Here is a 16,241-nt window from a genome sequence, read left to right on the forward strand (position 1 = left end):
GATGGTAAATTCAAAACAATAAGGAAGCAAATAAAATGATTCATGTGGAATTTTGAAATATCTCAAAATATGTCAGCCACCAGATGTCACAAAACCTGCTCGTGATGATGCACTGCACCGAGAGAAGGGCACCCAACTGCACCGCGTGTCAGCAAATTCTCCTCTTAATCTCCATAAATCTTAAGGTCTTGGAATGAAAGGAATAACACACATTTGAGGAAAACAAACTGAGATTTTTCTCTGCCACCATCTACCTCAAAGTGGAAATAGGGCATCTTAAGCATGACAGAAAAGACAGGCCACATGCACAAAAAAAAAAAAAAAAAAAAAAAAGGCATTTAAAAATCTATAGGGACAAAATGATCTTAGATAAGCGCACACAAGGTCGATATGTTTACCACTTACAAATTCTACAGACCCAAGCAGCTACTTAAATTGCCAACAGCACAAATTCCCAAACATTTATTTTTATTCATACAGATATGTACACATATATATATATATAAAGTGCCCACTGTATCTTCCATGCAACCAATCCTATGTGAGAGACACCATCCAGAATAACTAGGAAGTACTATCTCCACTGATTTTGCTGAACCCATTATATTACATCCTCTTGGAAACAGAGAAAATATGTACAAATTAATTTATATCACACCCTGATGCTGATAGCAAAATACTTAAGTCTAAAAAGCAACACACAGTAAAGAACTTGGCAGAACCTGACTCTTACTATTAGTTCCACAAAAACATTTAAAATTGTAACTGAAATAAAGACTAAACCTCATTCTATACAATAATAGATCTGTTTTACACACTGTAAAAAAAAAAAAAGTGCCTTTCCTCAACAAAAATAGCAATGTAAATCAAGAACATCCATGGAGGAACAAATCGCAATAGGTATGAGTTAGAGAGAAAAAATTATTCATAACATTCTGCATTCAAAGAAAAATTCGTTCATATAAACCCATGTTGCTGTTGTGTGATGCAGTCACCTCCAAGAGCTGCAACGATATGAAATAAAGCATATACTGGATTTGCCCAAGGAGGGAGCAATTTATAAGCTCTAAGAATGCTGTTCTACACTTAATTGCTTTGATTCCTTTCTCATTTAAAAAATAAATGCTGGCCAATAGAGCTATCTACTGTCTGTACCAAAACCTTGTGTAATGTATGTCAGATGTGAGATGTATTTACACAATTATATTGCAGAACCGACTAATCATCATTTTTCATTTTTGTCTAATTCCACTGCAGAATGCGATTGTTGTACAAAGTGCTTAGAAATTAGTAAGAGAGAGATGGTCAGAGTAACCCCATTTTATCTGCCTGAAAACTATACTATAAAATTTAATATTATCATTTATGTTTTCCGCTATGATGAGACAGACAGGACACCTGTATTTGCTACTAATCTAAAACCTAACATTAGAGAATAAAGTATTCTATGCAATTTGGAATACATGGATTACTATTGCTTGCCTAATTTAGCAGGAAATAGGCCACTGCTGGAGGGAAAAGCAGTACGTGGGACTCCAACAGCTAACAGCTCCAGTACGTTGTTTTTCAGCACATTCGCAGGTGCCGCCCGAGTCGGAGCCCGCTCAGGTCAGGGACACACCACGCGAAGTCCAGGCTTCACTTACAGCTCCCGTTGTTCACAGGAGAGTTAAAGTCACTTCAGGAGATGCACTTGGAGAGCAGAGCCAGGACGGAGGAACTGGAACTGCTCGTTCCAGCAGCCACAAATCCTTAGATTGACTTAAGCCAATGTTTTCTTGACCATATAAAGATCCAAATTCCGGGTTGCTAAAACGCAAAGGTCCTACAGGATTAGCACACTTTGAAACCTAGAGGCAAGAGGGCCACAGATCAGGCTTGGGACTTTTCATGCACGCCAACTCGGGCTAAAGCTTTCAGTGCCGACCTGCACGCAACACATAAAAGGCCCGTTGGTTAATAGAACCCGGGCAGCAAAAGTGACACGGTCAACATCAGGCCGTGCTTTCTTTAGTCTTATTGGCTCAGAGATCAGAAAGCTGTGGGAGATGTAAGACCCAGAAGGTGCTGGTGAAGGAAGCATCACAACCAAAGCAAGGAGGCCATGCAGCAGAACACTTGCTGACAGCAAACCCTTTAGCATGGGGGTCCAGCAGGGTGACTTCAAAACATTACAGTTAGACCTGCTGTGTTCAAATTAAGCTAAAGATCAACAGTGAGAAAAGTTAATTAAAAAAAAAAAGAGTAAAAGTGATTTTTTTTTTTGCAACCGCTTTGACCTTGAGTTGTTAATGAAGTGCAAATTCTCTCACCAGGAAACGTGGTTGCTTGGTGGAAACATGATAGTCTGCAACTGGGCCTGCAAAACAGCCACGTACACCCGATTTATTTTGTTCTGGTTGAGGGTGCAATAAGGGAAATATGGGGCTTCTAATTTGAAGCAGCTTGTGACATATAGAAAGGAAACAGAAGTGGTTTTCCAGTCAGATCACCCACTATGTCCAAAATAACAATCCACCCTATCCACTCTGACAAAATAACACATAATAGAACTAAAACTGTGCTGAAAAAAATAGTCTGTTAAGCTTCCCATTCCTCTGAGGCCTGGCAGCTATTTTTAATGTTGAGAACTGAAGTTACACATGCCCCACTGAAGCCTGCCTCGCCTCAGCCAATTGAGAGAAGCAGCCTGCAAAGCATTAATAATTCATCTGATTTAGTTTAGCTGGCATGTTTGAGCAACCAAACTGCACCGAACTCTCCTGCAAGGAAAGCAAGAGGCGTTATTTCAGAAGGAGCTTTCCTCCTTCACAGCATGTTCTTTTTCTTTTTACCTTTTTTTTTTTTCTTTTCCATGTATTTATTGGCAATGAAAACTCTTCACAGGCAGTCTAGGAGAAAAAAGGTCTTCATATAGCATTAGAGTAGGAAAAGCAGAGACACCAGTAAGACTAGATTACCATGTCAACCACGATCTACCAATGCAGTTTATTCCTGGTGACAAGCAGATAATTCTGTGTTCCTCAATAGCCATTTTGAGAGGTTCTCCCTGACATGGGAAGTAGCAAAGACCTTTTGCTGCCATCTCTCCTCTGTCCATGCAGTCCTAAAGCTGAACAGAACTTAGATGCAACTCACATGCAAAACATCCCACTGCATTTTGTATTGATGTGAGCCGTGTACCATTTCAAAAGGAAGGTCTGTTGCCTTGCCACACCAGCACTTCCCTAATTAAGTCCTGCATTTATGTCCATTCATTTTACTTCCAAAATATTTCCTAGAAAATTGGAATGAATTAAACCACTGGCTGCCTCCAGGTTTATTCACTGTATTGATTGCTCTGGAGATGAGTGGGAGTAATTATTTTGAAAAGGTTCGTTCTCAAGAGTGAACATGGAGAGTGCTAAATGTATTCAAAGTGGTGAATAACATACAGCTGAAACTGAGAAAAGATACAACTGTAAATGAATGAAAAGGAAAGCATACAAAAGACTGAGGTCTGCAACAGTAATTTCTGATGACCACGACAGCATAAAGGGGAAGTTGAGAATGTCCCGAATCAGAGATTTCACTCTTCTGACTACACAGAAGAGATCAAAAAGGCCCAGCTTTATTTCTAGACAGACCTGTTCCCTTCGGTGCGGTGGCTTTGGCGGTGGAAGAGGCGCAGTTCATTAATCTCACAAACAGTGCCCTGGACACCAAAGACCTGCCTTTCCCACGGCTGTGTCCTGGTGTCCCCTTCTCATATTTCCTGACCATGTGGCTTCAAAGGACATTTGCTACCAAGGACAACCTGGACCTACGCCACCAGTGCCCCGGAGACCTCCTAGCGAGGAGGACATCGCTGCAAGTCCCTGACCAGGCTGTTGAACATGGTGCAGCTCGTAGCTCTCTGTGCACAACCACCTCCTCTGCTCGTCCAAAGGCTGAACAAAACTGGGACTAAAACAAGCAGTTTGTCCAGGGAAGCGCCATCCCCACCACAGCCTCCTACAGAAGGGTCAGCATCTTCAGGGCTCGTGGCTAGGCTGGAAGCACGACCTACTGCCTAAAAGGATTTGTCCCAATTTAGTAGCAATATCAAGCTTCATAATATTTTGCAGCTAACCAAAGTCCTGCAAGACCCATGATTGCTTTTTTGTATCATTGTTAAAAGTGTTTATGTCAAAACCTAAGATAAATTATACGGCAAAATAGAATAACAAAATGGTATGAATGTGTTAAAAAAAAAAAAATCAAGGTAGCTTTCCTATGGATAACTGAAATTGGTAAAACTACCTGGAACACTGATGATCTGTTTGGTTCAATAGAAAACAGTTTTCCTTTATCAAAGGTTTGCAGGCACAGAGTCTACCAGGCTTCTTTAGGAAGAAGCTCAGTAAGGCAAAGCAAAGGAAGATGAGATCACCTTTTCATTTGCTGCCCCTTGTAGAGCGGCGCTCTATCCCCATCTCTGTGGGCTCCTTCAGCTGCCTCTGCAGGAGGAATTCCTGGCTAGTCGGTCAGGTTTCCAAGAACACTTTAGTAAGAACCCCCAAAACAGGGGTTATATCAAAGTACACCTCATCATTAACTCCTGCATCCTTACTCCAGATATGGATTTTAGACAGCTGCTTAATTCAGTGCATACAACAGCATCTCCAAAACAGGACAGTGGTGGTTGTTTTCAAAAACCCAACAGCAAATCTCTGTCTAAAATACCAAAAGGACCGCGTACTTTTCATAACCTTTTGGTGGTAGATTATGATGAGAAACAGGAATTCGCTTCAGAGCCCTATCGCAAATGGCACGACTGGGAGATGGTTGGCCTTCTTCAGCATTGCCCTCCAGAGAGAAAACATAACTCAGGTAACAGCCTCTAAGGTCTGTGCGCTGCACAGCTCTCCAGATATGCCTTTTAGGGGTGTATGTATCTTCTTTGTCACAATAAATTTCCAACAGGACAGGAAGTCCTCAGAATGGTAGCAAGCGCTACATCGGGAGAAGGTCATTTTCATCTGTTGACTTCAACATTTCGGGCCTGATGCTTCCAATTTTTGCATCTTGCATCATCCTTTACAACTGCAAAATGCCGTCACCGCTGTGTGGGAGCTTTCTGCCATATAGAAGGAAATTACTTCATCAGGTGAAAAGCAGCACAGAATTGCATCCACATACAAATTTAAAAAATTGCTTCCTCTAGGAAGATTCAACTTTCAAGAAGAAAAGTTTAAAATACTAAAATATTTGGGCTAAAAAACCCATGAGCTTTGATTCAGGAATTCTGTACTCCCATTTACTTTAACAGCTTGCATTTCTTGGGTGGACCATTTACCCTTTATGGGTCTTCCACCTTCTTAAAAAGAGAGTGGATGCTGGAATGCTGAGCTTCAGGGACCCATGAATATGATTCCCAGCAAAGCGTCCTGTCCATGAAGGACAACATGTAAAGAATGCACTGAAATACCACATGGGCAATGCAGCAGCATATACAAAATGAACTAATCTAACTCGGAGCCAAAATATTTTCAATTTTCTACCAAAAATATCAACACGATCTGCAGAAAGCTCACATGTGAAAAAAAGTTAACTTGGAAGTCTACATTTTTAAAGAACAGTATTGCATTTTAACAGATAAAACAAATCCTTGTGTAGCTTTTCTAAATGACTTGCTGAACTGAAGGTCCCCTTGCTCACCCTAGCATGTCACACACATTCATTTCTAAAAGCCGGGTCTGTGAACAGCTATTGGGCAAGCTGAAAAACAGCCAGAGTAGAAACAATCAGAGAAAAAAAATAATTCCTGCCACTATCCAGCTGCACGTGGAGCCCTGACAGAGCATTTTCCTGTCCTCTGTCAGCAAGCTTGGTGGCATGAGAATAAACTTGGGTGATTCAGAAATGCATGGACCAAACCATTTTTCTAAAAAAAGGCATCCAATACATTTTGATAGATCTAGCCTCCTTTTCAAGAGAAAAATTTGTCCATGGATAAAGAGAAGAATCTGATTTTTTTGTCCAGGGATTTCCAGGCCTTCAACAGTGCAAATCCCAGAGCTGCAAGCACCAGGAAGTCATAGACTAATCACCACTGAATGGGTTCAGTTTATCCAGGAGCATAGGGCACATTTTGTAAGATAAAGGTGCCTTTGCAGTAAATGCAAGAGCGGAACCACATCACCATTTGTATCACCAGCACTATTCCAGTGGCCACATCCAGCCCCTCTGCTCATGGGAACACCAACCTCCATAACCATCAGTGCTGGGGTGCACAGGCTGCACCCCGCGTTGACTTTCATCGCTTTCAGTGCTATAAGAACGTGATGCACTCACGGGATGTAAATAGCTTATTTTTAAAAAGCAGACATTTAATCAGCTCTTATGTATATGTAGCCAAGGACTTCAGCTCTTAAGACAAAATTATGTAGCCAGAGCAGAAATTTCATGCATGGAAAGAAGAATATTAGAAAAGTCCAGGAGGAGCTGCAGATTTTTGCAGGAAAGCTCCCTGCAGGTCAGACTGTCCTCTGGTGTGCTTGACCAAGAGACTCACAACAAGATAGACATGGTTTTCCTCCAAAGATACAGCCAGTTCTCATAAGATTTTGTCTGATTAGGAGAGGGAAGCCAAATAAAGTATAAATTGCCAACAGACCCAAACTGAGTCTTTGAGATACATCACATGCCTCGTCTGCTCCCTGTGCTTATCTGTTTGTTCCCTGTCCTCATTGCTCTTACAGCAAACAGACACAGATATCTCACACTGGTGCCAAAAAACCCAATCTTATTCCTGTGCAGAAGACATTTATTAGGAAAAGAAATTCACAGTTAACACTAAGACACTTATTTTGCTTTTATGCTGTTAATTCAGGCTTCCTGATTTTTCTTGTTTCTGCAATTTCAGATTTATGGAAGCCTATATTAAAAAGTTGCCTGGCACAAAGCCGGCATCATTTGCCTACTCTCTGATGCCAAATGCTCTTGCTTTTTGCATCTTCTTGCAGGATCTCAGACACACAGCCCAACAGCCATCTGCAGAGCTTTCCCCTCCTCCCCTCTCAATTATTTTGCCATCTAAGCAGCAGCTACTCTACCACCGGGCTGCAATTCCCATGAGACTCTGCAGCTCTCCTTCAATTTGACTGTATTTCTTGCTGAGCTTCTTTCCTGTTTTGTGATACTATTATAATCAGCTGAATATCACTGGTGCCATGTAACTTCACAATTCCTGGACAAAACTGTTTGGAATCCCGCAGCTTATTTCCTTCCAGTATTATGAATAAGTTATATCTCCCAGCACCAAGAGATTACATTAAATTGCCAAACAAGTTCCCCACCCAAAAGTCTGGAGCTTTTTAGCAGCTCTCTCCACGACGGCAGTATTTCCCAAGAGAGGTGGACTACCAGAGGTCTGAAACCTGCACTAACAGTGACGAGAGCCCCAGACCAGGCAGGCTGAACACTTATTTTAACGGTCAATCGAGTTTTGAAGCAGTGGAGCAATCTACTTTATTATTCTCCATGCATTTCCCACATGAAATAAGGGAAATGAGTAATCTCTACAGGATTCCTCGCTGGCAGGTGGAGGCTTCAGCTCTTTCAGGACAAGAGGGCAGCTCCCATGCACTGCTCTGGTAATGCGGGCTGCTCAGAATTAATGAGTTGTGCCCACTTGTATTTTCACTACAGGCCCTGAATGCTGCACTGCATGGGGTGGTTTCCTCTCCACGGCTCCCAGCTCCCTGATGTCTCCTCTAACTTGCACTCCAGGTTTAATGTCTCCAGTCTCCTTGCTCACAACCACCAAGCAGAAGCACATATGGAAAGATAAAAATCATATTTTTGAGGATAATGAATTTTGAATCTTTATTTTTGTTGAAGTTATCATATCTTCATTTTCTGATCTTGCACTTTCTAGCTAAAGTTAAAAGCTGAAGTTATAATCCATCACACTGCAAAAAGCTACAGAAATCACCAATTAGATGTTGTGCCCACCCACGCAGAGCTGTGCATACGGGGACAGATCTCTTGTAACATTTTTTAAATCACCTTAACAAGAAAACAAGAAAAAAAAAAAAAAAGAAACACACCAAACACTAACTTTTGCTGTACCTTGATTGTTGCTACCACAGACACTCATCTCTGCTCCTGCCAGCTCTCCACAAAGATGCCAAAACATCACGCACAAAGAGACCGTGGTTGTGAAAATTAAGCCCACCGGTCAAGGCACTGAACGAGGCTGTGCCAGCCACCCCTTTCTGCAGCAGCTCGGCACTGGCAGAGCCATTCCGCCAGCTGCAGCTGCTTGCAGAATAAACGCGTCCGAAAAGTTACCTGGCAGATCCAAAATAAAAATAAACCCAATTCGTTTTCACCTGGACAATTCATTTTTACCATTTTGTGATCCAGGCGGCAGAAGAGGGGAGCGAGGGCAGAACGCGGCATCGCCCCGGCAGCAGCGCCGGGCTCCCGCGGACCCACCGCGCACAGGCACCGGCGGCACAGGTGCCGGGGTCCCTTCAATCCTGTACATCAGCTTACGAGAAGAAAAAGCAGGTTGCTTGCACTAGAAATCTGAAAGGAATTTTAAAACCAAAAGGTACTCGAATTACAGCAGCTGTAGCTTGGCAAGGACGCCAAATTACCGAGAAGTCAGATTATTGCTTTAATGCCTTCCAGTATGTGGAAATAGGATCCCACAATTTGGCATAACCCTTCTGACTGAAAGGCAGCGTCAAAACCATCACTTCCCACAGCCCTGAATTAGTGAGTAAACGTACTTCACTCATGAGCCAACTCATCACCAATTTCAACATCTTTAGTTTTTCAGGAACCAACGTGTTTGCCCTGCAGTGTTGGCACAGAACGTTTCTTTTTGCAATCCCTGCAAGAGTTACACCGATCAATAACCCCTCTGCCACCGCTGCCCCTTCTGCTCTTTCCTGTGACGAGACGAAATACAAAGCAGGTCCACACAACAGCAAAATTGTTATCATCCGGAGAAAAGCCTCCTGCTCCACATGCCATTTTGGCTCCGAAATGCCCTCCCGAGAGCTGAGCAGTTCATCCACAGTGCACCAAGTCCATCAGTGAACACAGCGCCTCTCATTTAGTCCTTTTTATTGAGGAATCATTCTAGTGCTAATTGAGGCCATTTTCAGTCTTCAACTTATTTGAGCAGCTGTTGTACTTCTCTGGTTACCTTTGTTCCCTTTTTTCATTTATTCAGGTTTGTTGATAGTGTTTGCTTTTTTTTTTTTAATTCAGTGGGCTCACTTCGGTTCCTACGTTCATGTGACGTCATTGCAGGAACTGCAGAGCGGCTGCAGCCGTGTTCACGAACGTGATCAGATGAGCAAATCTACCACTGAGCCTTAATGACCATCATAATCCTGAAGCCTGGAAAATGCCCCTGCCTGTTAGAGTCAGACCTTGCTGGGGCTGCACAGCCCATTACAGAGATCAGAGCCAGCAGCCCCCAACTCCCCCGAAGTTCAAAGGGATGTGACCATTTAGATAACCCCTATCTCTACTGTACCAGTAAAGACAGGCTCACGTTCAATGAACGGAAGAGGCAGAAACCAGTCTCCTTTCTGGCAACTGTATTGTATTAAACTGTTGAAGCGAACTTGAAAGCATGAGCTTAAGAAAAAAATCACCTATTCTGATGAACAACAAAAACAAACCAGTTATTTGTCCATCCTACCTACCATCTTAAACTAAAAGACTGGTGTCTAAGAGCATACATCCTGTTGCAATTCTCTGTTGATTTAACTCAGCTGTAGCAGACACGTGCCTACAAACTAGCCTACCAATCACAGAAATACATGTAACTATTATTTAGAGGCAAGGCTTTTCTGATGCCAGAATAATTTATGTCAAGCACTGAAATTTAATTCCCATTTTCAATGTTTGAAAACTGAGCACATTTCCACTTCCACAGGTGACTATTAGTTAGGTGCAGGCCCGTATTACTTTTGTGAGCACACAGCCTTCTACAGACAACTACCACCAGAAGGAAAAAAAAATCACTGCCGCAAACTACACAGCAGCCCTGTTGGCATTCTCTTGTAATCTCATAAACTTGCATTAAGTCCAACATAATATGCAGTATAAGGGACATGTGGGGTTTTTTAACCCAAAACGTTATATAACATAACCAACAGCAGCATCTTTTCAAAGCTGAATCTCATATCTTCATAGCTTTCAGCACTGTCCAATCCATGAATACATTTATTAAGCACATACTACCAGCTCCATAATAAAGATTTCCCCATTCCCTAACCCTCGCTCATCATATATTTTCTCTGTGGAAGTGAACGGATGCACATGGATGATTGGGGGAAGTTGTTATTGGGGGTGAAATCGCACAGAATGGTCCGTAAGATCACAAAGGCAGAGACTAACTGCACAGTTTGCAGATACATCAGACAAAGGTATCTTCTGCCCATTTGTGAATATTTCAGAAAGCTTTCCCATTTTCTGTGAATGGACTAGCTGTGAGGTAGTATTTACCCAGGTTTCTCTTATGGCTTATTTACAAATTTTATTTGTTCCAGTGCTTTATGCCCAGCTACTTAGAGCACCGCAGGTTACGGCTATGGGTTCAGCAGAGAAGCTCTTCGGACAGAGGGAGGAAAACAGACAGGCCGCTGACGGCAAGACTAATGAACGACGTGCATTCAGCCATCTTCAGATATTGTGACTTGGATTGCAGGAGAATACGGTGTTCTTACCAAAAATATCCACCTAATAGTCTAACAAAACAAAAGCAAAAAAATAGCCCCACTCACATCAGCATTTCTTTGTCTGAATAGCTCTTCCAAAAGGCAAACAGGTCCACATACTTGTTAGCTTGGGGGTGCTTTACTATCTATTTTGCTATTTAAAAAAATCTTTAATGAGAAGAAGATTACCCGGTGTTCTTACTGTTCTGACAAAACTGTTTTCAGAACAAGATGTAGAGCTACACACGGTGAAAGTTTGTTTTATTTTGTCTAAATTCCCCTCTAACTTGCAGAGGCTATTTTTGGACAACGTCTTACACTCATGTGTTCTAAGTTTGGGATCATTCTTTACACCATGATCACTGCTATGGAGCTGCTTCTTAAAACAGAAGTGTGGAAATTCAGAAACAAACCCTTGATTTGAATTTAATTCCCTAATTGTGAATCTGTTCCTAACTGTTTGCTCTGGGTCATTCCTTAACATAACAACTTTTTTCACATCGATATTGTACAAATCCCTAAACACATGAAATCCTTTCCTTCACAGACTGAGGCTTCATAAGATTGTACCCAATGGGTAAAAAAGACTTCACATTTTATGAAGATTCTGTGGTCGATCAATCTCGAGCCTGAAACAGCACCACATATGAGGTCCCTGGGCTATTCCCTCCGTATTGAGGCAAGATGGGTGACGTCGAGGCCAGAACCACCGAACGCCTGGCCAGGAGCTCCCTGCAGACCTCCGGAGACAGGAGATCCCGCAGTTTATTGCAAAGCTTCACTACCCTGCCTGAGGTGTTCTCTCGAATCCGACCTAAATCTTTCCTTGCCTCTAGTTAAACCAAATCATTGTTGCCTTACTCCCTCCCAAAATAAAACTGCTGCCATTCTTATGGTGGTGGTTGGTGCACTGCACTTGAATCCAAATCCGGCTGGTGGATGAAACAACTTGTGTTGAAACCCTAGTGTCCCTCCTCTGTAGTAATGTCTAGAGAAAACAATTATTGCCAGAAGGTACAAGTACTTATTCACGAGAAGCTCAGTTTAGCTAATGGCTGCAGTCCTCCAAAACTAATCTAAGTTTGCCTAAGGTTCAGTAAAATCCTTTTACTATCTTGAAATTACTCCTGCCAGTCTGTAGTTTGTGGCTCCAACCCAGAAAACACACACATACCTCTCAAGTTTTGCTTCTACAGTGTCAAGCCCAAATTACAAATGTCAGCATTTAATAGTATAACACTATTGTTTTTACATACAAAACACTGTCAGACGTTCCACATGAAGCAGAAAGGAAAGAGGCATCAGGAATTACTATAGGACATTCAGATTTAACAGCTGCTGTAAAGAAGAATAGCAGATAGTAAGAGACTGTGTTCGAATGAAATAAGCAACTCACCCATACAATACAAAACATTGTAAGGAATAACAGGTAATTCAAGAAAATTCAGGCTGAAGTTCCTAAGCACTATAATTTGAAACTTGCAGTGAACAAATGCAGGGATGTTTCTGGAGACTGAAAGTTTTATTGAAGTTTCTGTTCAAATAGTTGTTGATAATACTTGGCAAATTAACCACAGAGGTCAGAATATTAGAGGGACAGAAGTTATTTACAATTGACAAAACGTGCAAAATACCAGACCGTATGACTTTGCAGAGAGGCAGACAATGCCAGATGTTCATGACAGTATATATTTTCAGTCTTTAATTAATATAAAGAAACAAGAGCAAGAAGTCCCAAGTCTCAATCATTACAAAGCTTGGGAGGAAAAAACCTAAATCAAGTCTCTTATGATTCTTTAGGGACTTAAATTAAGTGCCCAATAAAATGGGCAGTTAGCCATATAAGCATAGATCTCTTCACTGCTTTAATTAAATGTGACTCATTCAAGTCATAATTTTCTTGAAAACTTCAGGTACATTCTTCTCAATAGGGAAAAGCCTTAGACTACACAATAGGATAAAAATTCAGTTGATTGAAAAGTCACACTTTGGAGGTAAAATGTGTAGATAGATTCAATATATTACAAGGAATATATAACCAATTTGCAAAGAGGCGTGCCATGCTTTCTGGCATCTGACACATTTTCTTTTTCCTTCCAAGGGGAAGATGATAGAAAGAAGCTACATAGTGCAGCATTTCAAGAGAATAGCAAATTTATGATGTATACAAATGAATGCTGAACAACCACCACCTTCAGGAAAGAATAATGCATGCCTATTTCTCCATCCTCAGTGGAGCAAGGCTTATTTTTAAAAGGAATACAATATTCTGGTAACAGAGGGCAGAAATAAGGAGTGGATCTTTCAGCATCAGATGTTCTGTACTGAGCCTGCTCCTGCTTACGAGTGAGCAGAGAGACTGTCCTGACTCCTGCCATCTGCAAATCACACCAGAAAGTTCACAGAGACCATCAAAATGGGACACTATTTTCATAGGAATTTGGGACACTTTACATTCAGAACCAGAATTAAGGTTTTCGAAATTTTATACCAAAAGAGAATCCCAAAGGAAGCATTTCGGGAAGAGCAAAACTACTTTCTGAAATGAAACAGAGGCTGGGATACCTATTGCAGCCCAGTTGCATTGGCACAGCTCTGGAAGATTTCCCAAGCTGTTCCCAAATCCATGATCCCAGGAGGGATCTCAGAACAGGGTGGGGAGCCCAGGGGTGCGGGCTCCCACGTGGGCTCCCCTGGCTGGGTGCACCCGGGAGCAGGACGGCAGCTCCTGGGGACCTGGCTGCACTGCAGGGAGCTGTAAAGTGTTTTGTCTCAAAGTCCAAAACAGAGAACGGCCAAGCTTGCAATTTTGCCTCCTAAACTAGTTATGTGTATGTATGCAACCACTCAAATTGGAATTAAGGGAGACATTAAGGCTGGAGACTGGTGAGCCAACGTGGGTGAAGTAAGAACAGATTGAACTTGTCTGTCCCTTTAACTGGGTCTGACCCCAAATCCTGCCAAGACTTTAAAACTTTCAGTTAAGTGTTTTTCCATATGACACACGACTTGCAGTCCCAGGGTTGGCACAGAAACCATTTCAAGAAGAAACATTCACTAGCCTGTTGGAGAAGCACAGCTAAGTGGGATAGAAACTCCAATTTTGAAGATGCTTTTGCTTCATTTGCTGCTCAAGGAACCTGGAGAAGTTTCCAAATTATTTTGACTTTTTTTTTTCCCCCCCCCAAACAAATTTTGGGATCATAATCAAGAAACTCCCTCTAGCTCCTCATTTGCCTCCCTGGCAAATTTATTTTTCTTGTTCCATTGTAAAACAGGTATGCCTTTTTCATCCAAAATTGAGAAATGAACAAAACTACCCAGTGAAAGAGCCAGAGGTGAATACTCTTTCACCTTTGCGGGGAAAAAAAAATAATTTAAAAAAAAAAAAAATCACCAACGAGAGCGCCTTTTATGAAGACATTTTGCATGGCACTCTGCCTGCAGGATTTCTGATCCTAGCTTTATTACATTGTTTGATTCTTTGGCATACGAGGAGACTATATGAAAGACAATTATGAAGCAGCTGAACAGCACGAGGTGATCCAGTCTTAATCCTACCTTTTCATACCACTGTATCCACTCAGAATGGATCTGCACAGAATGAGATCTCCTCCTCTCTCTGGATAAACACACCATTCAGGACTGTTCTGAAGGAGCACTGCATGTGACTCCTAGGACGGCAAATAAAATAAAATATAAAGGACTTTTAAGCCCAGGTGTTAGACCCAACTCTTTTCTCTTCTAGCACTCCCTGTACAGACATTACTGCCCCAAACAACTGCAGTCGGGCCAGGCTTTGCTACATCCTTATTCTGCTCCTTTATCATCTTGTACTGTTGGCATAACACCTGCCCACGTGAATTAATTCTTGCTTCATTAAATGTTAATTGCACTTTTTCCTAGTGCCATACAGAATTGTTGTGCAAACATTAATGCATAGTTTAAAGTGCTTGGGAATTTTGGACAGGAGATGCAAAGGAATTTATTGTGTGGTAAATTATAATATTTTTAGGCATATCTATAGCACAAGGAGAAAAATGCACACACTGAATTTACTAGCCTTAGAACTTTCGTAATAGCAGCGTTGAAAATCAAGTAACAAGTTTTAAGTGGGAATTTAGATGCAAGTTGAAGTTAAACTGTACTTTGTCTAAATTACTACCTGTCGCCAACCTGAGTGAAGGACACTCCTAAGATGCTCTTTCCTAGAACAAGAACGCATGCAAACACTTCCAAGGAGCGACTGCAATAAAGAATATGTAATCTAAACATCTCAAAACTGCCAGCTCGTCTTAGAACATTTGTTTTCAACCATCTACCTGCGTTCATTAAAACTCCTTTCCTCTGCCAGAATCTTTATTGTTTTTAACATACGGTGGACAGCAATACTAAATAGCACTTGTCCAACTAACACTTACCTTGGTGGTCATTTTACCTCTGGCTGAACCACAGAGGTTATTCTCGCCACAGACCAATTTGCACAAAGTGGTCACGGAGCAGTCTGGACTTCAGGAGAAGATCCATCTCACTCTAGTGACATTAAACTACATTTGAACTTTAGAAAACCTAATTTTCTCCTAGATCAATATAGTCAATACAGGTGTAAGGGGAAAAACAGTTACATCTGCTGTACTTCTCCATTTCATAATCCACATGCAGGCTGTTTGCTGGCCTACAAAAATTCCACTCTCCTCATGAATCAAAAGAGAATGACGATACATTCCTCAGGAGGGGGGGAAAAAATACTGACAACGGACACAACCTCTACAGGAGTTGCAACTTGTAATTATTTCCTCCAATAACTTAAATCACTCTGCTCTCACCTTGAGGTTCAGAAGGAGTCAAATGCATTATTTTTCCTGTCTTCTGTATCTGACCATGAATTGTCTAGGATATTAAAACAATGAGTATTATTTGTGCCTTAGCTATCTACATCAGTGACCTGTGGATCAGCTCCAAGTTCTCTTTAACATATAGTATTTTTCTCTATGCCTAGCAACACCAGATTTATTGAGACAACTGCCAGCTTCTCAGTGAAGAAACTATATCTTCTGAAACATTTGTACGGCATGTAGTAAATCACAGCCTTGATCCAAATATAAAAAGTGTTTAGGTAGGAGATGAAAGCGGTGGTTTCTTGAATCAGAAATAATATCATAGCCAGGAGACACCCATAAAAGTGGAATCTTAATGTTTACTTAAGCTTTCAGCAGCACTGGATTTGCACTACAATTTATTAACTTTTTAAATATTGCACAATGTACCCGGAAACTAAAACATTAGCTACAATAAGTTTACCAGAAAAATACTGTATCAGAACAGTGCCTATTTAAGCATGCATCTGGGCTAGATTCTGCTTCAGCTAAAGTCAAGGATAAAACATTCATTTCCATATTAAAAAGTAGAATTTTTGCCTTATACACCAGAGGTCCAGGAAAAGGAAAGAGTTACCAGAGACCTCAGCTCCTACTCTCGAGAAGCCCCAGAACAGAAAGGTCTGCTAGCAGCACCTGAAAACCAGAAACTAAA

The sequence above is a fragment of the Caloenas nicobarica genome, chromosome 15, assembly GCF_036013445.1.
Source record: "Caloenas nicobarica isolate bCalNic1 chromosome 15, bCalNic1.hap1, whole genome shotgun sequence".
Taxonomy (NCBI): domain Eukaryota; kingdom Metazoa; phylum Chordata; class Aves; order Columbiformes; family Columbidae; genus Caloenas; species Caloenas nicobarica.